The following is a 21,913-nucleotide window of genomic DNA, read 5'->3' on the forward strand; positions in this document are numbered from 1 at the left end:
CCAGCGGCTCATTGGACCTAACAACAGATTCAGGATAGTCAGAAATTTCTGCAAAGAACGTACTAATTGAAACCGGATTAAAAGGTGAAGAAGGCGGCCTGTAAATGATTACAATGCGTAGCCGAGTAGATCTAACGTCAACAAGCCACCCTGACACCTCGAAAGATGACTTCTTGATACAAGATATTTTGCTAGTGACATATTCATTCCTCACAAGCAGTGCAGTTCCCCCACCCCTTCTGCCAGATCGTGGACAGTGATATAGTGTTGTACCCCGTCGGGGTAAGTTCATTAAGAACAGCACTGTCGTTGACGGACAACCAGGTATCGCAAATTGTAAAAAAATCGGCTTTCAAATCATTCGCCAATTCCACAAAGGCTGCTGATTTATTCGGTAGCGATCTAGCATTCAAACTGCATATTTTCAATGACCTGTTGTCACTGGGTGACATTCCACTCCGTCCCATAGCACTCTATCTCACTCTCTGGTTTAAGCCCGAAAACTTAAATACAGCTTGGTTTGGTGTCTACTCAATATTTTTTCTTGGAAACTCTTTCCAGCGGTAATTGTTTCATCAGTGTTTGAATCATGTCTTTCAGTAAACTAATTTCAGTGAAAATCTATGGTTAACAATTCTAGGAATGCATCATCTCGCAATTTCACGATCTTCGAACACCATACGTCGCTTTCAACCTCCTCCAGCATTCCATTCCTTATTGTGCTCAGCAGATGGATGGTTTCTTGGCCAAAAACCTTAAATTGTTCGAACTAATGGGAACGCAGAGGAAGACTGTGGTAAAAACTTAATCAACCGCTCAGTAACAGCTACAGGACAAGTAACCTTGCTGGTTCTAGCGAGAAAAACAGTATGGCCTTCTCGATACTGGTCGTTTTTGCGCTGAGGCACATAAACAGATATATGATCACTAAGTATAGAGACATCACGAAGTGCTATATTTCTGATCTCAGCAATGCGAAAAAAGCGGAAACAAACCAACTAAAAGAACAAATAGAAAACCAAGATCGGAAAGCGAAGTGCTTGAGGCAAAATGGGCAGCTATCACCTGTACGGTACTAACCGACAGCGGCTCCTTAGGCTGAACAGGTCGGGCGAGCCTTCTTTTGGCGCCTTCTAAAGCAAACTTTACTAAAGGATGGCTAACAGGGCAAGCAAGCCTCAATACCGGCCATTGCGTGGCCCCACTTAATAGCATAAATAGCAGATTCTATAGGAGATACACCGAAGCTATTCTCGGAAGAACGTTTAGCTAGCTCAGAGATAAACAATGCGATATGCAGAGGTTTTGCCGGAACTACGGAAACACCCAACTTGGACAGAGCCAACCGGCGCCACCGTAATCAGCCAGATTTGTCCTTTAGCACTGTGGACGAAGCCTTGGCTGCTAACTGCAGATCAATAAGGCCTAGAACCATCTCACTCAGAGAAGAATCGGACAATGAGGCTGCCAAATCAAAGCCAAATCCCAGAACTCAGCACATCTGAAAGAAAAGAAAATATCGTGAAAATCAAACGATTTCTTCGATAAATACCGAAGGAGGCACGAACACGCGCAACGACATCACCTTAACTCAGAACACGTCAACAGTGCTCAAAATATGCCAATCCAGGCTCAAAATATGCCATTTCAGGCTAAAATATGCCAAATCAGGCTTAAACCACTATCGTGACGGTAACAAAAACTCACCCGAACTCCACACGCAAAGCCAACATTCTAAATTTTGGGCATCCGTAAAAAACGGACGGGCGAGACTGATAGACCTGCCTCTGACCTGGGCCCTCCAAAATAAGGTCCTTAATAGCGGGAGCACTAAAACGTCCCTGACGAATGACTTAAATCGAGAAGGTCCGTCACGTAAAAGAGGCCAAAAATAGGCGGATTGCCATTCAGGAATAATCAAGGTCCCTCGACCGGAACAGGCCAAGAGCAATCTAACGGCGTCCACATCGATACCCACCGGAGGGCAAACCCAGTTGTTCTCCCCTCTCCAATCCTGCGCCAGAGCATCGACAGCGGAACAACTAGGAGCTGCAAACTTGGAGTTAAAACGCGGAAGCTGAGCGTTATAAAACGAAGCGAAACGGTCAATCGTGTGGGGACCCCATTTGGCATCTACAAGTCGAAACACGGAAGGATTAATACGCCAATCATCCTTATCGACAAACCGGCTTAGGATATCAGCTCTCTCGTTGAGTGACCTTGGAATCCACTGCGCTTCCAAGGCAATACAATGCGAAAAACAAAAACGAAAAATGCTCAGAGCCACCGACTGAAGATGGACCTTAGAGCTGCCAACGGAAAATTTCCTGGCGGCATTCTGATTGTCGGTGAAAATCTTAACCCGCCTGTGCTTGAGGTGCTCAACAGACGAAATCAAGACATAATAAATAGCTTTCAGCTCGCGAAGTAGAACTTTGACCCAAATCATCGATAGTGAACATACCGCTGGCCACAGTGCCGTCCAGTGAGGCGGAGAAGCCTCCGAAAGCTACGTCACTCGCGTCGGAAAATGCAACGGTGGCTGAATCAAGAGAAGGCCGAATGGAGTAACCATTAAAAGATTCAATGTTACAAAACCAAAACTTCGATTCCTTTAGTAGAGCAGGAGGAAAGAGAAAAACGTGATCCCAAGCTGACCTAGACTCTATAGCTAAGTACATCTGCCTTGTCAAAAGACGGGAAATAGGACCGACCGCCAATGCCACTGAAATAATGGAACCGGCAATCCTGGCTAATTCGCGATAGGACGATGACCTGCTCTGGATGACGGAATCCAAAAGCCGCTTAAGCTTGCAAACCTTCTTTTCGGGAATCCGAAACGTCATAGAAATGGTGTTGATCACAAAACCGAGCCACTCGCCAACCTGCATCGGGACCTAATGGGACTTTTCCTCGTTGACAAGGACACCGGAAGAGACAAGATCCTTCCGCTGAATAAAAGCTGCTGCGAAGGCAGACAACTTCTCCGGCTGACTACAAAAACCATCGTCAAGGTAAACAAAAGAGTTACGACCCATAGATCGCCAGCGCTTAACCAACGGGCGCAACAATTTGGTAAAACAAAAACAGGCGCCACTGAGACCGAAGGGTAAAACAACGAAAGTGAAATACCTAAGTACGCCGTTAAAGCGCCAGGCAAAACCTAGGTACTTTTGGTGGTCTGGAGAAATATCAACATGGTGGTATCTAGATTTGAGATCCCAGGTAAGTGAAGTAGAAGATGAAGCTTCTTGCCCTCCGCCACTGTCAAAGGGTTAACGCGAAAAGGTAGCTCTCGATGCTCCGTAATACAGCCATTGTCCAAAAGCTCTGAAATTGCATGAACAACAAAGTCAGGAAGCCTAACAGCTGAGAAATTATTAGGTTAAAAACACGGGGCTGGTTAACTGGCTAAAGGAATCCGATAGCGGTGCGAAATGGTATCGAGAACAAACTGAGGAGCATCTAATGTGGACGCCCAAAAACCGACGGAGGACTTTAAACGGCCCTTAACTCCTGCACACGCATTTCCGGCACAAAATCCTCTGAAAAACCAATGGAGGGCAAATCACACTGAACGAGAGAATGCGAGTCTTCCCCCTCATCTAGCCATTCGCGGCGAGGTTTGGCCGTTGAAGACTCAGACGGCTTGGAACAAAAAGCACTCAAGTGGCCGAATTCTCCGCACTATAAAAATAAAAAGCAAACAATATATCAAACGACCTGATTAGCTAAAACGAGCGAAACATAACCTAAAACGAAACTGTGGGTTGTAGGCGTTCAGAGACCCGAAGGATGAATACGAATGAACGAGACACTTATAAAACCGCATGCGAACTACATGACACCACTAAAATACCGAAGGACAAACAGAAACTATGACAAACCTAATAAACTGTGTAAGAACGTGCAGAAAACAAATATCTGCGTACCGCAGATATTTTTGCATTCTCAAAAGGCAAGAAGTGATTATGTATATGGTTAAAGGCTGATAGTTTCTAAACAAATTGTTTGGGGCTGCGTCGGTGGGAGTAACGAAATAATCTGAATATATCAACAAAGTTTAAATGGTAAATTGGCCACCGTTACGATTATAAAAGCTGACGTTTCGAGCGTTAGCCCTTCGTCGGAGCGAATGACGAAGGGCTAACGACGAAGGGCTAACGCCCGAAACGTCAGCTTTTATAATCGTTTCGCTCCGACGAAGGGCTAACGCTCGAAACGTCAGCTTTTATAATCGCAACGGTGGCCAATTCACCATTTCAACTTTGTTGATATATTCAAATTATTATGTATATGATTAGCTTGACTATTTACATAACCAGGGAAAACGATCGTTCAAATTAGCTTTAAATCTGCCTGTTGCTTCAGACATCTCCTTCCAGAATTATCGAATTGCGCTACCCCTCGCTACTCTTCCCATTTTGAACGAACGATAAGAAATAGTTCATTTCATTGAGTATCATTGGCCAGACAACTTTTCGTCTACCACCTGATACTGATAAGTAGTTTCTTAGAAATCGACTTTGAAATAAAAGCTAGCGCTAAGAAGTCACGAGGTTTCGACCTCTCTGAGGTCATTTTCAAGTGAGTAAGTTTTCCAAATCAGCATAAATATGTTGAAGCAAGTCGAAGACCATAAAATATGGCGAACGCTAAAATATGTGAAAAAGTGTTTACAAGATACAATGGAAGAGAGTAAAAGAATAAAGAAATAAAATAACATTTACCTTCAGTTCTAGACTTTTTCATTTACTGAATTTCAGACAAGTCGTAAAGGTAAGTTTTATGCTCACTAACATAATGGTTCGATTTTAAGAACTAAGATTCGTCCTCTGAAGACATTACCTTTCTCTTTCAATTATCCTTTTTACTCTATACAAGTTGCTTTTACAAAGATGTTTATAAAATGTGATAATTCAACTTTTGAATTCATCTCCGCCGACCGAGTTTGACAGAATGTAAGGTATTAATTACAACCTGTCTAGTTTAAAAAAAAAAATCTAAGATTGATTTCACTTGAAATTATAATTCATAGCAGCATACAGCTATATAATAATTTTACACAAACTATACCAATTTTTTCTTCTCGCACGTGATGATTGATAAAATTACAAACTTGCAGTTATACTAAACTGGTAGGTGAGAGAACTCGAACAAATCTCCTGAATTGCTTGTAAAGAAACGGAAGTTCCCACGTTATTTCCTTGAAGAAAACCTCCACTCTTATCATAAAGAGCACTCAAAACGTCACCAATGTACTTCTCAATAGATCTGGCTTAAAAAAAATTGCCTAACCAAGCGATGTGATTTTTTCATGGTTCTTAGAGCCACTTCGAATAGTGGGTAATGCATTATGGGCTGTGACGTGTAATGGTTGCTCGGTGCCCTCGCAGTGTGGTGTTTCACTCTTGTTAGTGCCTATTACTGTCGTCTGAAGAAACTTTTAGTTAATGTGTCACAAATCTTCCCCCATCAACAGAAGCCGGAGCACTCTTGAGGTAAAGAGAGACAGGAAAGTGAAGTAGAAGATGAAGAATATTGAGAAGCGTCAGGTTTCAATTCTGAAAATGTCGACCGCCGATCGATCACTTCATGGAAAGGATCCGTGACATATTCACTAAAATATTCCTCAGAAAACAGCAATATAGCGTCGAATCGAATGACCACCGCATCTGCATCCACCTTGGGACTTAGAATTAGCAGAGGGGGTCTACTAACTAACTCCATTAACTTTCCACGCACTCGTCTCACGCAGTTCCTCCCTAAAAAAACAAAAACAAACCCCAATTAAACGCAGGGACAAAACTGCCGATTTTTAAATAAACGCCAGGGCGTTTAATCGCACAGTAACCTCTCGTTGTTTACATACGGCACAAATGTATTTCTCTGGGAGAGTTTCTTCCCCCATTGCTGTTGTGAACAGTTTATCCCGTATTTTCTCCCAGTTAGCTACGAAGCTGTAGTTTCTTCGATGAGCTTCAGAATGTTGAGCCTCATCAGGTGAAAATACGGGAATGTCGGGGTCATCGACAGCTTCAAGAAGAGAAGAGCTTCCTTGGATCGGCTGAGAACCAGCTGTGTTTGAGCTGACCGTTAACGGAGTATGAATAACAGTCTTCCCAGTTCTTTCGAGGACAATCGTTTTCACAGAAACAGGTTTGAACTTCTTCATAACTCACTAAATTAAACAACGTGGTGAACTTTAAAATGACCGTCAAAGCAAATGGCGAAACTCTGTGCAGCGGTTAACCACATCGGACGACTCAGACGGTCATTTCATTTGGGTACTACCCGGATTCTCAATTGAGAAATATAGGGTGTTACCCTATGAGAAATTGTGACATTTTCTCATAGGGTAACACCCGTATATCGAAAATGATATTCTGCAGCACACCCCAAGACAAGCGAAATCAGGCCGAATATCCATTTCGTAATCTTTAGTTCAGAGCTCAGTTGAATAAACGACGGATAATGCTATCCAACCGATAAATCACTATCCAGTAATGGCACAATGTACTGTGCTATCCCCCAGATAGAGTTTTTAACAAATGGTAAACACCACAGCGTACACTATTGAGTTATGGATGCACGCGGGAGGTTGCTAAGCACGAAAGAAGCTTGGGTGGGTTGGGTGGGTAGGTGAAATCGCTATGGACTAAACACGGCTGCCAGAGGCGCCTGTCTGATTTCAACCTTAAAATTGTAACTAAACACGTATGTTGTTTAGAGAAATAGAGACCTTTACCTTTACTCAATCACTTAGTCATGTTAAGACACCTCTTGGTCAGATGTGAATCGCAATATTTTACATGTCGTTAGTTGCAATTGGAGTCTTGGACATTTAATAGCTAGGCACTGCAACAAAAATTCACTCTACATCGAGCGAGAACCCAAAGTTGTACTTAATCATTTTCTTTTTTCCTACAATAACATTTTACTCATTCAAGGTAAGCTGATGAAAATTATTAGGGCAAAACAGGGTAAACGTTTGTCTGAGTTTCTCCAAAAGTACACCGATTCTGGAACTGAGACTATGCTCCTAGTTGGTTATAATATTCTTGTTCTTAAATATGTAAAAATATCTGTGGTAGACCTGTTCTTTTTAGAGGAGGCAATTTGCGAACGAAGCCCAAACATCAGATATTGCATATTTTGGCGATGTTTACAATGTTTCCAGCAACAAGATTTGTAGACGAATGGAATGTGCATGGCTTTGAAAGACTGTTACCTTATGAGCAATATCCCGAAGAAAATTATCACTTCTGTCAGTCATCTTTTAAAAGTAGTTGATCAGCTCTCACAGAAGACTACTTGACGTAACTGCAAACAGATTTCTCAAATCGTATGCATATTATCCAGATTCCGAGTGCTATACATTCTTTCATGGGAATTCGAGCAAAGCCAAATCCTCTAACGATACACTGCAGCTATAATTTTAGCTCATTTGCAACAACATGTTAAATTTGGCTGATACAAAGAAAACTATCTTAATACCGATTATTTGTAACTAAACACGTACATTATCACGAGGGCGCGACGCTGTGTTTCTGCATGAAGTTTCCATCGGTCGCTCCAGAGAAGACGGAGAATCGGATATTTTCAATATTTGAACCTTTTTTTGTGCGTTCTGCAATAAGAACAACCAAACAGACAAACAAAAAATAACCACGATTGAACACTCGTAAGTACTAAACATTCTAACTCTTTTGACGATGTTTTTTAAAGGAAATGAGGCCCCAGGCCGCAAACGAGCAGTCGTTGTTACCATGGCAACAGGAATACTGCAACCTTAATAAGGGCATTTTTATGCATTCTCCCTGAGTGCCTAGCTGCAGGCAAAATTTGAAGCTGGTCAAGGGGGATTCCAAACTTTCATTTCGCAAGATGTTTGATTCTCACAGAAACTAGGATTTAAATTTCCATAATTTTCCCAATTGATTATTTTTCACGCACTGAATTAATCGTTTTATTTGACGTGTGGACAGGACTATGGACAGGACTTCGAAAATCATCCTAGTATTTTGGCCATTCATGAACATTATAGGGACATCAATACGCCACTTTCTTTTGATTTTCACTGTACCAACTGTGTGCAGGTTGAAAAATTGCTTAAAGAAGTTAATGTGTGCAAGTCGAGTGGTCACGACATGATACCGCCGCGACTAATCAAAGCATCGGCAGCTGTGATAGCTGAGCCCATTGCTCATATGTTTAATGCCTCAATTGCTCAAGGTTGCTACGCGAGTGTATGGAAAATGGGGCAGGTGACACCGCTGTTTAAGAAGGGTGATGAATTTAAAAAAGAAAACTATCGGCCTGTCACAGTCCTACCTGTACTCAACAATTAATATGAGAAGCTGCTATAGCACAGCTGGGAGACTTTTATCAAGCGATTCTGTCGGATTCCATCAGCTCTTACAGAAGGTTCTACAGTTGCGAGACGGCGCTGCTAAAGTTAATTGAGGACTGGAGGGCTATGCTCGATAAAGGGGAATTAGTTGCGGTAGTCTCAGTGGATCTTTCTAAGGCTTTCGATGTTATTCAGCACAATCTACTTTTAGCAAAACTCAAAGCTTATGGTGTGGGAGAGAGAAGTTTAGCACTCTTCAAGGATTATTTTTGGGGGAGACAGCGGAGAGTCAAGATTGGGGACACCTTTTCCAGTTGGAAAGATGTTAAAAGAGGAGTTCCGCAAGGAAGTGTTTTGGGGCCTGTGTTTTTTAATATATTCATCAACGACTTGTTTCACTCGGTTACGCAAGGTAAATTTCACGCATATGCGGACGATCATCAGTCATACTCTTCTGATGTCGACCCAGTAGCTCTAGAGAACTGTATTTGTCGGGAAGTGAGAGTTGCAAATAAGTGGTATCGCAGCAATGGAATGATTGTAAATGAGACAAAACACCAGGCTATAGTCTTGGGAAAAACAGGCCACTCCTCCTCTTTTCCATTAAAAGATTCTTTGGATATATTTGGAATAAATATTGACAATAGGTTGCGTTTTGATAATTATATATCAACTATTTGTAAGAAGATAAATGGCCAGTTCAATGTAATGCTAAGATTTCGTAAACTTATCTCTAAAGATACTCTACTAAGATTGTATAAGGCTTTTATTATGCCACATTTTAACTATTGTTCGTCTGTATGGCACTTTTGCGGTGCGCGTAGTACTGAGAAGATAGATACTTTAAACAAGCGAATTCTTAAAGTTATCTTGCAGGATCATAATTCTCCCTATGACTCTCTACTTAGCAAAGTTAACTCCAAATCTCTGTATAAAAGACGCCTTCAGACTTTCTTAATTATATTGTACAAGAGCTTGTTTTTTAACTGCTATCCAGGCTATCTAAAGAATATGTTTAGTTTCCGGTCTGTGTCCTATAATCTACGCGGAAATTATATTTTGTCTCTACCGTCTACAAAAACTATTACTTATGGTCTTCACTCCTTTTCATATATGGCTTCAAAACTATGGAACTCTCTTCGGACTCTTTTAGAACGTCTGACTTTTCTGATTTCAAGCGCAAGATTCTACAGTATGACTCTTTCTCATAGTTAAATTTTAGAATGTTACAACTTTACATTTTACATTTTACATTTTAGTAGTATTTAGAATTATACTTGTAACTCGAAGATACTAGCTTATTCTTTAGCTACTCCAAATTCGAGATTAAATAAAGTATATGTATGTATGTATGTATGTATGTATGTATGTATGTTTACCAGTCCAAAGAATGGTCCAAATGTTACAAAGCCTTACTTGAAGTTGGCAAGTTCTGTTTTTCATTTCACCAGCCATAGGCCCTATCCCTTTTGAAAACCGCTTTTTTCGTTACTCAAAGCCAATCCGTCGCTTTAGGGTCTTAAATCTCCATTCTTTTCCGAATTGGATATTCTTCGGCTTAATTAGTTTTTGACCTTTTTCATTTGAGCTCCAGAGGGTCTACCTCCATAGGGATGGAATGGAAGGTGTAAGGAAACATCTAAACATTCTATAACTGACTGCTGAACCAAAAAATCGTTAAACCGTCATGACAAAAGTTCTAATGAGATTCACCGATCGACTCGTGAACATATTAGACGACCTATACAGATGGTACGACTCCTGAATACATAAGACGAGTCAGCCGAGGTATTGGAAATGTATGCCTCATCTCATCCAACAACAGCAAAGATCGAAGCAGCGCGAACAACTTGCTCCCTGAGACACAGGGTGCTGGGGTTGGCCAATCCCATTTATTTGAACGCAGAATCAGCAAAGTTGCGTATTATTCAGTCATGTTACCACAGTTTAGTCTGATGCGATTCTCGATTATTTTTATGTCGTCGCTTGCAATTTTTCATTAAAATTCAGAGTTTACGTGTTTCGTGGAAATTTGTCAAGTTGCATTTATTTGAATTTTGCCCGATTTTTTTTTCGAGTAGTTAACAAGAGGACGCTGGCTTGTTTTGACAATGACTTACACTCTATGACTTTAAACACATTTACTTTTCACCATTTGATAATTAGTACAAAATGTGATTCTTCATAATGTGTAATTTATTAAGAGCTTCCTTGCGGGTTCACAAACGGAACGAACAAAGCCACAAGTAGAAAAAGGTAAGTCACTTATGGTCTGTGGCAATTGTTCAGCATTACTCTTAGATGACATCGAACAAATTTAATTTCGCCGATTTCATAGTATGACATAACTCAATTAACAGTCCGACAAATTGAAAAATCATGAACGGCAGTCATTGTCCTTTTTCCGGATTAATGTTGTTACTTTATGTGAACTGTTATTCTGTCATTCGTCTTTAGATTATTTGGCTTACGGTAAACCAACGTAGTGGAAATCAATGGGTACCAATTCCAGCAGCATTTATCGAGTGCCCCCGGGGCCACTTCCATCTTCTACTTGTATTCCATGGGTTGTTATCCTCAGCACTGAATGTCTGGCCATAGTCATCCTTAACTGATCCTCACCAATATTGTATTTTTAAAACAGCGGCAGCTACGGCGCCGGAGTACATACTTGATCATCCATCTGGCCATACTTGATTTGTTAGTCGGGGCAGTATCAGGGTCGATACAGATCCATTTTTTAATGGTTTTCTGCTACGGAGAGATAAAGAGTTACGATAGAACTTATTTCAGAATAAATTTAGCAATTCGTCCTTTTTTCTCCTTTGCATCTCTTGTTAATCTCACTTTCATTTCGTTGGAACGAGCACACGCAACACATCGCCCTTTCAATCATCGTTTTATTAAGAAATGAAATGGGTTTATGGAATGATTATAGCCTTTATTTATATTTCAACAGTATGCAAGGGTACGGTACAAGGAACAGCCGATTGGCTGGTTAGATACATTTGGGTATATTCTTCTTATCTCAGTCTTATCTTAGTTATTTGCTTATGTTATATCTCCATTTTTATCAAAGTGTATTGTGGTCGTCGTCCTCAACAGCATGGTGAGGCAAGTCTTAGGGAAAGAAAACTGACGAGAACTTTGTTTCTGGTTACCTGTGCATCAGTTTGAACTTTTCTACCATTAACAATTTACGAAGGTATAGTTTTCAATGAAATTATGGCCTTTCCAGAGTTTTCCTCGCATTTTCAAATTGCCACCGCTACACTTACGTTATACTTGGCTAACTCACTAATAAATCCTCTACTTTATGCAGTGCGGATGCCAGAATTTAGGTCAGGAATATCAACAGTGGTGTTCTGCAAGACGCTTGAAAACCATTTAAATCCGATCGGATATCCACTCCGCAATCTTTAGCTCAGTTATTATTAATAAGTATGATCCGATATTTTGATAAAAAAATTCAAAATGGCTAAGGGCTTGAAAGATTCTGTAACAGCTGTTTCTATTGTAATTAGTGGTATTAAAATGTTCCTTGTCGTTGCAGATATTTTGTGCGGACTCTGGTTTGTAATGATAAATACCAAGTTATAATACATTTTAGATTAAAGAGACAAACAACGATTGAATCAACACTGATCGGCAGCAATGCATCTATATATAAACGAAGAACGATACGACAGTGGAGAACGGGTTTCTTAAAGAAAACCTAAACAAACCCTATTCATATATTCAAATTCCTAAAGCAGCTGAACATGCACAAACTTGTTAGTTTCTTTCTTCGGCGAGACTATCAATTTACCCCTATAAGAAATTTTAGTCAACCATAGTGCTTTGTACGCAACTACCCGGCAATACGCCCTAATTTGACGAGCATCTTTATTATGCAGAAGTTCCCACAAAATCGACTCCTTTAGTAACTCAAATCAAGCATAAGCGAAATGCATTTACTCTGTCTCCATCCACACTTGCAAAGACATTTTCCCAAGGGCGCGCTAACGACGAAAGAGGTTTGAGAAAAAATTATTTGTTGATGCTTCCATGGCTTAGGATTTCATAAAAAGCAGAATAACGGAGTCTCAAGAATAACTGAAGGATCAGCCTCAAAACGATTATAAAGATATTTCAAGAATTTTTTCTTCGGGAAAATAGGCAAAAAATAACGTCTGCAGCTTTAGAGTGTCTGTACGGCCAACGGGGTTTTTATATTTTTGGTATATATTTAACATGTAAAACAGTATTCTTAAATAAAAATTGGATTCTGACGAGTCTTCGCCCTGAAATCGAGCTTTAAACTACCCGCTTTGGCCACGCCCATTGAAGGTGACCGTGAGTCGGGGAAAAAAAGAAATTGGGTTCAGAATGGGTGGTGACGTCAAATCAGGAACGCGCCAAATCCCGCCAGTGGTTCATTTCACTGTTTTTTTCAGTAAGGTAAAGAGTTTTCGGCGACATAAATATGCCCGATAGACGTGTTATAAAAGTACTGCGTATGTCAAACAAAGTAACAACAAGACGCTTGAGACGCTCCTGGAGTGACGTCACTCATCACCAATCTTCCCTTACGTGGTCAACTTTATAGGGCGTGGCCGAAGCGGGAACTTTAAAGCTCGATTTTAGGGTGAAGAGGCGTCAGAATCAATTTTTTGTTTTAGAATACCTTTTTACAGGTTAAAGAGATACCAAAACAATAAAAACCCTGTTGGCCGTATAGACACTTTAAAGTAAGAGTTCATTTGATGTATTTGCTTGTTTCATTAACTTCCTCTTCCTATCCACTTGTTCTATTGATTCATTCAACTTAACCATCACGTATTTCGTAAGAAATTATACAAATTAAAGAATCTCGACGGGAGATTTCACTTCGGTCTTTCCTTTCTTAGTGATCCAAAGGATACTGTAAGCTGTTTGAGACTGCTGTGGCAATCCTTTAGTGATAACTGTCGGTGCTCACCTGTGGTAAGTCAGTTCTGATATGACTAAACCAATTGATCTCAAGATATTATAACTCACGTCAATAATGTCAGAGATCACCAATGAACATTTCAAAGTCACTCAAAATGTAGCAAATGACCTAAGGCATGTCCTATGAAATGACTAAAAGCTTTGAGGATTAAAAGCAAAATTCCGCCATTGGTTTTCCTTATTCTTTGAACTAAATTAGTACGATCTTTTGGAGCTCAAATGGAAACTAAATATTTTGAAGAATAATCAATTCCGAAAATAACGCAAATTTAAGACTAAAAAGCCGGCGACTGAATTAGTTTTGGAGTGACGAAAAATGCGATTCTTAAAAGCGACACGGAACATGACTGGAAAATGAAAACAGAATTTGCTGTCTTGAAGTGAGGCCTTGCGACATTTGGCCAGTTTTTCGTTCCAATTCTGTACCTTACGGGAGGTCTACGTTCATTTTCAGGTTTCCACACAGATCAATGATCTCCCTGGTCCAAGATGGGGAGATTAAGGATGTTTTAGAGCACGGTTTTGCGGTTTACTGAACTGCCAAGATGTAAAAAGGCCGCACACTACCATATGCTGAATATAATGATTAGTATAGGGAGATTTAAGAGTCTAGCTACTGATTTGGATGGGTCTTTTTCATTACTCTTTACGTCACGGTGTTCTCGGAGTCGGTCTCCTAATCATCTTCCTGTTTCGCCAAAATATACTTTTTTGCAATGAGTGACAACTATGCAGAAGTGCGCATCTACGTGAAATGACCATTAACTTTGACTCTTTACTGTTCACTAACAGAAATGTTTAACTTGACAAAATAAATAGGTTTTTCTGTCAGTCTTGTAACATTTTCTGGTCGCTTACACACGTATGATAACCAACTTGTTTTGGATTCACAGTGTAGGTAGTGTTATTTCGCAGTCTCTCTCTTAAGATCGATTCCATAAAATGATCCATCTTTCCATCCCTCTATAACCTTTTCCGCATCCTTGAAGTAGGTAATTTAATTAAAGATTTCGAAGTGGGATACCCATTGGAGTAATAAGGTTTGGAGGTCTAATGAAAATTAGTTGTGATATGCCTGCTCTTACGTCTGACATCCTAAGAGCGTAGATTATTGGATTTAAAAGTGAATTGGCACCTATAAGTGCAAGTTATGCAATAGATCACATTGTCGTTCAAGCAGGTTACCACAGCGCCCAACTTATTGATCGACATTCAGCACTACAAACGTCGCATAAGGAAGATTCCGACCGCATTCCATTCACTCTCACGTTTGACCCTCACAACCACTCAGTTAAATCCATCATTCTTAAAAACTTTAAATTACTTCAAAACGATCCAGAGACAAGCACTATCTTTTTGCAGCCTCCACTCATTTCATTCAAACGCGACAAAAACATAGGAAAATTTTTGGTCAGAAGTTCTTTTCAGACTAACGACCAACCAAGCACTTTTAAATGCACTCGTGCATGATGCAAAACGTGTCCTTCCATTCACAACACTGAGAAAATATCGGGACCTAAACGATCCAATAAGATCACCGATCACCTCACGTGCACCTCCGCCAATGTAATCTATTGCATAACTTGCACTTATTGCAAAAAGATATACATCGGTGAAACAGGCAGAAGACTAGGTGACCGATTCCGAGAACACCTTCGAGACGTGGAAAGGAATGACAAGGACACATCGAAACCAGTCGCTAGACATTTTAATTTACCTAATCATTCTAAGCAACATATGGCAATCTGCGGTCTTTCCTTACACTCAGGTAGCACGGAAAGCCGTAAAAATCTTGAACAAAAGCTCATCTTTCAAAACCGGCAGTCTAAATCCCACAGGGATCAACGAACGCTTTTCATTCCACTAATTTATTCGTGTTTTTCTCGTTGCCATGTTCCCACCAATAACGAAGCTCCATTTTCTGCCTTTAAAAGCACACAACCCACAATTCCTCTATTCGCTCCGACGAAGGGCTAACGCTCAAAACGTCAGCTTTTAATCGTTACGGTGGCCAATTTACCATTTCAACTTTGTTCATATATCCAAATTATTTCGTTACCCCCACCGACGCTGCCCCAAACAGTTTCTTTGGAAACTATCAGCCTTTACCTATTTCAAACAGAGACCCGATGATAAGCGAACGTAAGCCACAGTCGCGATTGTTTCTTTTCTCACTTGTTAGCTCTACTCGACGAACACCTTTATGATGTGGAAGTGAACGTCAAAATTGGGACCTTTAGTGATTCAAATCCAGCATAAGCTAAACGCAGCTGCCCTGTCCCCGTCAGAACGTCCACAGAAATTCCCTTAAAGCGAGCTAAAGACGTAAGAGGTTTGGAAAAAAATTTTCATGAAGTACCCCCGAGCAAATATGTAACAGAGCAAAACGTTTATCTTTGCTTAGTACAACCTGGATCAAACAGATCTAGAGATCTTGTATTCTGTGAGTAGACATTAAAAAAGGGTCCCATGCGTACCTGCTTGAACAGGTTTTATCGCCGAAGGGACAAGATGAGAAAAAATAACTCAAAAACTCTTTACATATGTTGTGAAATTCGTTTCACGTTCGCGTTTTCCACTTGTGATCATGTTTGGGAATAACTCGACTATTTACATAACAAGGAAAATAATAGAACAAATTAACACTTAATGTCCATGTCGTTTCAGTTTAAAAAAAAGGGAGCTTTAAATATCTCCCTCCTGAATAATCGAACTGCTTTTACGTCGACTCTTCTTATTTTGAACGAACGCTAAGAAAGAAGTCAGTTTAATTGGTTATCATCGGCTGAACGACCTTTCGTTTACCAACTGATATCAGATAGATCATTATTTACCTCCAGTTGTATATTTTTTCATAAACTGAATTTCGGGCAGGTCACCTGCGATGATAAACATATCCCGTTGTTTAATGAATAATGTTTGTGCACAAAAAAGCGAGCGTTATGCTTACTCGCATAATGGTTCTACTATAAGAAGTAGAAGATTCTTCCTCTGAAGCCTGTATATTTACCTTTCTCTTTCGATTCTCGTTTTTAATCTCAGGCAAAATGACAATTTCAAGCAGTTTTAGGACCTTTTTATCGGAAGAATACACATTCGTGTTTTCTACTCGGGATCATGTGTGGGATTAACTTGACTATTTACGTAACCAGGAAAATAATAGAGTAAATTAACACTTAATGTCCATGACGTTTCAGTTAAAAAAAAAGGGAACTTTAAATATCTCCCTCCTGAATAATCGAATTGCTTTTATGTCGACTCTTCTCATTTTGAACGAACGCTAAGAAAGAAGTCAGTTTAATTGGTTATTATCGGCTGAACGACCTTTCGTTTACCAACTGATATCAGATAGATCATTATTTACCTCCAGTTGTATATTTTTTCATAAACTGAATTTCGGGCAGGTCACCTGCGATGATAAACATATCCCGTTGTTTAATGAATAATGTTTGTGCACAAAAAAGCGAGCGTTATGCTTACTCACATAATGGTTATATTTAAGATATAGAAGATTCGTCTTCTGAAGTCTGTATATTCGTTTTTAATGTCAGGCAAAATGACAATTTTAAGCTATTTTAGGACATTTTCTTGGAGGAACATTTTGATTTCATCTCTGTCGATCGAGGTTTCCGAAAAAACGACAGAGTCGTGGGCAGAATAATAATAAGAAGAGTGCTGGGTTTTATTTTTTCCTTTTCCTTTCCAGCTGTTATATTTATTTATTCAAATTAGCCATCACGTATTTCGTTGGAAAACTCTATAAAATGAAGGATTTCGACAGGATTACAGTTCAGGTAGCCAAACTTGACTGAAGTCATTTAATTTTTTCCTTTAACAGATCCAAGTGTTATTTAAGACTTTTTAAGTGCTGCTGTGGGTAATAACTTTCTGTCCTTAACAAAAACAATACTTGGAGATCGTCCAGTGCTCACCTGAGGTATGTAATTTTAGGGTAACTAAACCAATAGAATCCAAGATATTTTACATCATGTAAATTATGTTAAGAGATCGTCAATGACCGTTTCAAAAGTCACTCACGGCCTGTTGGTTGCTCTATGCATATAGCAAATGGCCTAACTTATTTCATATAAAAAGGACTTAATTTTGGAGTAAAATTAAAGATTCCTGAATGATATGCCCCTTCTAATATAAATTAAGAAATCATGAATGACCGTGTTTCTTTCGAAAACGTATTTCTGTTATTTAGTCATGTTTGCAAAGAATTGGTCCATACGTTTATCGAGTTATGGATGCATGCGAAAAAAAAAAGCGTCCGGTCACAACTATGTCGGGCTTACCAGGTAACTATAAATAAATGGCAAGGCAAAAACGGCAAAGAAACATTTCAAGACCGAATATTTATTCAAAGAATTGTAAATTTTCTACTCAGAAGCGAAAAACGAACGAATTTCTTCCAGGTACGAATTCGCGTTGTAGATTCAGCACACTAGAATCGTTGTTTACTAAAATGCACGGCAAGAAAATTGTGTAGGTGTGTGTCGACAATTTTAAAAATTCTTAAATTGTACGGTTTTAACACGAAAAATAAATCTTCTATTGAACAATACTTTTAGGAAATGTTAATAATTAAAAATAATATCAACCGTTTGAAAAACGAAGCGAAAAACTGATAGAGATCCGATACAAATCATTACCCTCAGTTCTAGACTTTTTTTCATAAACTGAATTTTAGACAAGTCACGTGGTGTATTAAACATGTCCCTTAGTTCTATGCATGTTTTTGCACAGCAAAAGGCAAGCGTTTCTTTTACAAACGCGATGGTTCGATTTAAGGAATCAGAAATTAAGGTTCGACTTAAGGGACAAGAATCGTCCTTTGAAACCTGTATGTTTACCTTCCTCCTTCAATTGTTCTTTATAATTTACACAAGTTACTTGTAAAAAAGATGTACATTTTATTTGATACTTCAACTTTAGAATTCATCTCCGCCGAGAGAGTTTGGCGTAAATCTCACCCGTCCCTTTATTGCTACTAGTGTTACTGGAGGGTGTCCGAGTGCAGTTATTTTAATGTTTAGTGAAAAATTCTCTGCCCTTAGAATATGTCAGAAATCATCCAATTCTTCTTCATGCTTGATCATCTTGGTTTCCAAAGCGACGGAGTCGTCACCAGAATGAATTAAAGTGAATGTAAGGTTTTCATTGCCACCCATCTGAATAACAAAAAAACGCTTAAATTCAATCATCGAAGGAAGCAAGAGGTAAATGGAGTGTAGGAGGATTGAAACAATATTTTAATCAGATTCTATTGATGTTTCCATGGCTTACGATTTCATAAAAAGCAAAATAACGGAATCTAAAGCATAAATGTAAGATCTACCTTAGAAAGATATTCAGCCCCTCCTACCAAAATGCCCATTCAAGGCTATTTAAGAAGTATTTTCGTGAAAGTAGGCAAAACAACGTCTACAGCTGAGACGTAGGAGTTCCTTTGATGTCTTAACTTATTTATTCATTCAACTTAACCATTATGTATTTCGCAGGAAAACTTTATTAATTGAGGGATCTTTTATTGATCCGAGTGATATTAGGCGCTGTTTGAGACTGCAGTGGCAATTCTTTGGTGATAACTTTCTTTCCTAAACAAAAAGAGCTTGGCAATCGTTCGGTGCTCACCTAAGGTAGGTAATTGAAGGTTATAAATATGAAAAGAAACCTACAACAAATGCTAATATTATACCACAAGTTAATCGTGTTAAGAGATTCTCAATGACCGTTTCAAAAGTCGCTTTTGTCTGTTGGTCTCTATATGCTTGTAACAAATGGCTTAGTGGTTGTTCAATAAAATAATTAAAACCTTCATGGATGAGAAAAGATCCTTATATGATATTTATGATATAAAGTCTTTACTCGATGTCATTCTCGCTAGCCATCCGGAACGATATGCAACTTGTGGTAATTTGCATATGGGTTTCAGTGATCACGATCTTATCTATGCAGTGCGAAAGAATAAATTACCAAGGGCTAAGGCACGTGAAATTGAATACAGAAGTATGCGACAATTTGATATGGAAAAATTTTTAAATGACCTAAAAACTTTTCCCTGGAGTTCTGCTTACATTCATGACGACGTCGAGGATTTATGACACCATTGGGCTCAATTGTACACTGAAGTGTTGGACAAACACGCACCAAAAAAGAAAAAACGGGTCAGAGGTGATCAGTTGCCATGGATAACTCCATTAATTCAACGCGAAATCTCGCGTCGTAATCGACTGTTTAAGAAACATGCAAAGAGCCCAACAACAACCTCTTCGGAGGAATTCAAGAAACAGAGAAACAAGGTCACATCCCTGAAACGAAAAGGGTTGAAGGCGTTCTGCATGGAGGCATCGTCAAACACTAAACATCATGGTGAGTTTTGGAATAAGTTGAGACCCTTGTTGCCAAGCAAAGAAAAGAAGCAATCAAAGATAATTCTGATTGAGAATGAGCGTGTAATTACTGATTCATTAATGGTGGCTGAAATTTACAGCAACTACTTTTGCGAGGTGTCCAGGAGTGATGGTGACAGTAAGGAAATGGTTGAGTTTGTTGATCATCCTAGTGTTAAAGTCACTGCTGAGAAAACTTGTGATGATGTTTTTGACCTCGTCCCAATTGATGTTGGCTACATGAGGAAAATTTTGGATACTCTTGACCCTCGCAAGGTTGTTGGTTGCGATAAAATATCTCAGAAGCTCCTTCGTTTATCCTCGCCTGTTATTGCCGAGCCGGTTACCCGTTTAATCAATTATTTTATTACCAATCGTCAATGGCCAATAGTTTGAAAAAGCAGTGACGTTGTTCCTGTTTTCAAGAAGGAAAGTATGACGGATCAGACCTGCTATCGTCCAGTTTCTGTTCTGACTTCCTTATCGAAATTATATGAGAAGGTGTTGTTCGATCAAATCTATGAAGCCTTTTATTGGCGGCTCTCACCGAATCTGTCTGGCTTTCTCAAGGGTCACTCGTGTTGCACGGCCTTATTGAAATTGACTGAAGATTGGAGAGCCTGTCTTGACAGAAGAGAAGTTATTGCAGCGGTGGCTATCGACTTAAGTAAAGCTTTTGACACTGTTTGTCACCCGCTTCTCCTAGCTAAACTAAAGGCATATAGTTTTACGCATGATGCGCTGGAAATTATGACCGCTTATCTTATTGCAAATTCTTCGTGGAGAACTGTTAAAACTGGTGTACCACAGGGGTCCCTGTTGGGTCCACTCTTATTTAATTTGTATGTTAATGATCTTAATTATTTTATTACTAATACGTCCATGAGGCTATACGCTGACGACACTATTCATTACGCTTCTGATGTCTCACCAACAGTCTTGCAGTATATAATTAACTTTGATCTGAGCATTCTATCGAGATGGTTCTCAATTAATTTTTTACAAATGAATGGCGCTAAAACGCAAGCTATCGCTATTGGCCCGTCTTCATACCTGTATGATTTCCATCTTAAAGATTCTAATGTCCATACAAAGGATACACTCAAAATCCTAGGGGTGGTCCTGGATAGAAAATTGACATTTAAAGCGCACATAAAGCAACAGCTGAATAAGGTATGCGCAAAGGCTTCGGCTTTGCGGAGAATACGTAGGTTTATTTTTAAGGACGTGTTAGTTCGTCCATACAAGGCCTATGTTCTCCCCCATCTTGAGTACTGTAGTCCCCTTTTACTGGGAGTAGGTAACGCGGAGACTGCTAAAATAGAGACAACTAATTACTTTATATTAAGAACTCCATGATTAGGCTTCTCGAAGTCATACGACTTCCTCCTGAAGTTGGCCGACATTAGGTCCTCGGAGAATCGTAAGCAATTCGAATCGTCAGTTATGTTATATAAGTGCTTGTATGATAAGGGGGCACCTTATATAAGTGATTTTTTTTTAATTTTAGAAATGTACCGTATAGTTTACGTGGGCTCAGTACAAGGCTAGATCACCTCCTTTTAATCTTGAGTTTTTACATCGGTCATTTTCATTTTTAGCTAGTAAACTTTGGGATGCGCTACCCCCTAAACTTAGAGAATCTCAAGATATTGTTTCATTCAAGCGTTCTCTTAAAGCCCACATGGCTTAGCGGTAGTGCTTGTAAATTTTGTTATTGTTAATGCTGTTGATATTGTAAATTTTTATTGATAGCTCTCGTCTATGATCTTCGATCCTGTTTTTAGTCATTTAATAGATCTACTTATTATTTGTACTTTTACAGAAATTATGTTTTCTTTCCAACTGTACATATACGTACACGTTTTAACGTGAACTTCTGTACTCCTAAGTGTCACGTGTTTAAATAAAGGATTGATTGATTGATTGATTGATTGATTGATGAAAGTATCAATGGCTACCGATTGATATATACGTAGTCATTTTCTTTTCTCCTACAATAACATCAAGAGCCGCCTCCCGGTTAGCCCAATGGATAGAGCGCTGGACTGTTGTGCGGGAGGTCGAGGGTTCGAGCCCCGGCCGGACCAACACTCAGGGTCTTAAAATAATTGAGAAGAATATGCTACCTTTCTATAACATCAAGAAGTTGTTAGTCTTCTCGGATAGGGACGAATAAATGGAAGTTCCGTCT

At 39.4% G+C, this 21,913-nt stretch overlaps 2 pseudogenes; one reads left to right on the forward strand and one right to left on the reverse strand.

The window, feature by feature from the left end:
- Positions 1-3,205, reverse strand: part of LOC148736356 (uncharacterized) — a 4,619-nt pseudogene extending 1,414 nt beyond the window's left edge.
- Positions 3,206-10,848: 7,643 nt separating this feature from the next.
- On the forward strand, positions 10,849-11,812 carry LOC148736357 (trace amine-associated receptor 7c-like; annotated as a pseudogene).
- The last annotated feature ends 10,101 nt before the right edge of the window (positions 11,813-21,913 follow it).

This window comes from Stylophora pistillata, chromosome 3, assembly GCF_964205215.1.
Source record: "Stylophora pistillata chromosome 3, jaStyPist1.2, whole genome shotgun sequence".
Lineage (NCBI taxonomy): Eukaryota > Metazoa > Cnidaria > Anthozoa > Scleractinia > Pocilloporidae > Stylophora > Stylophora pistillata.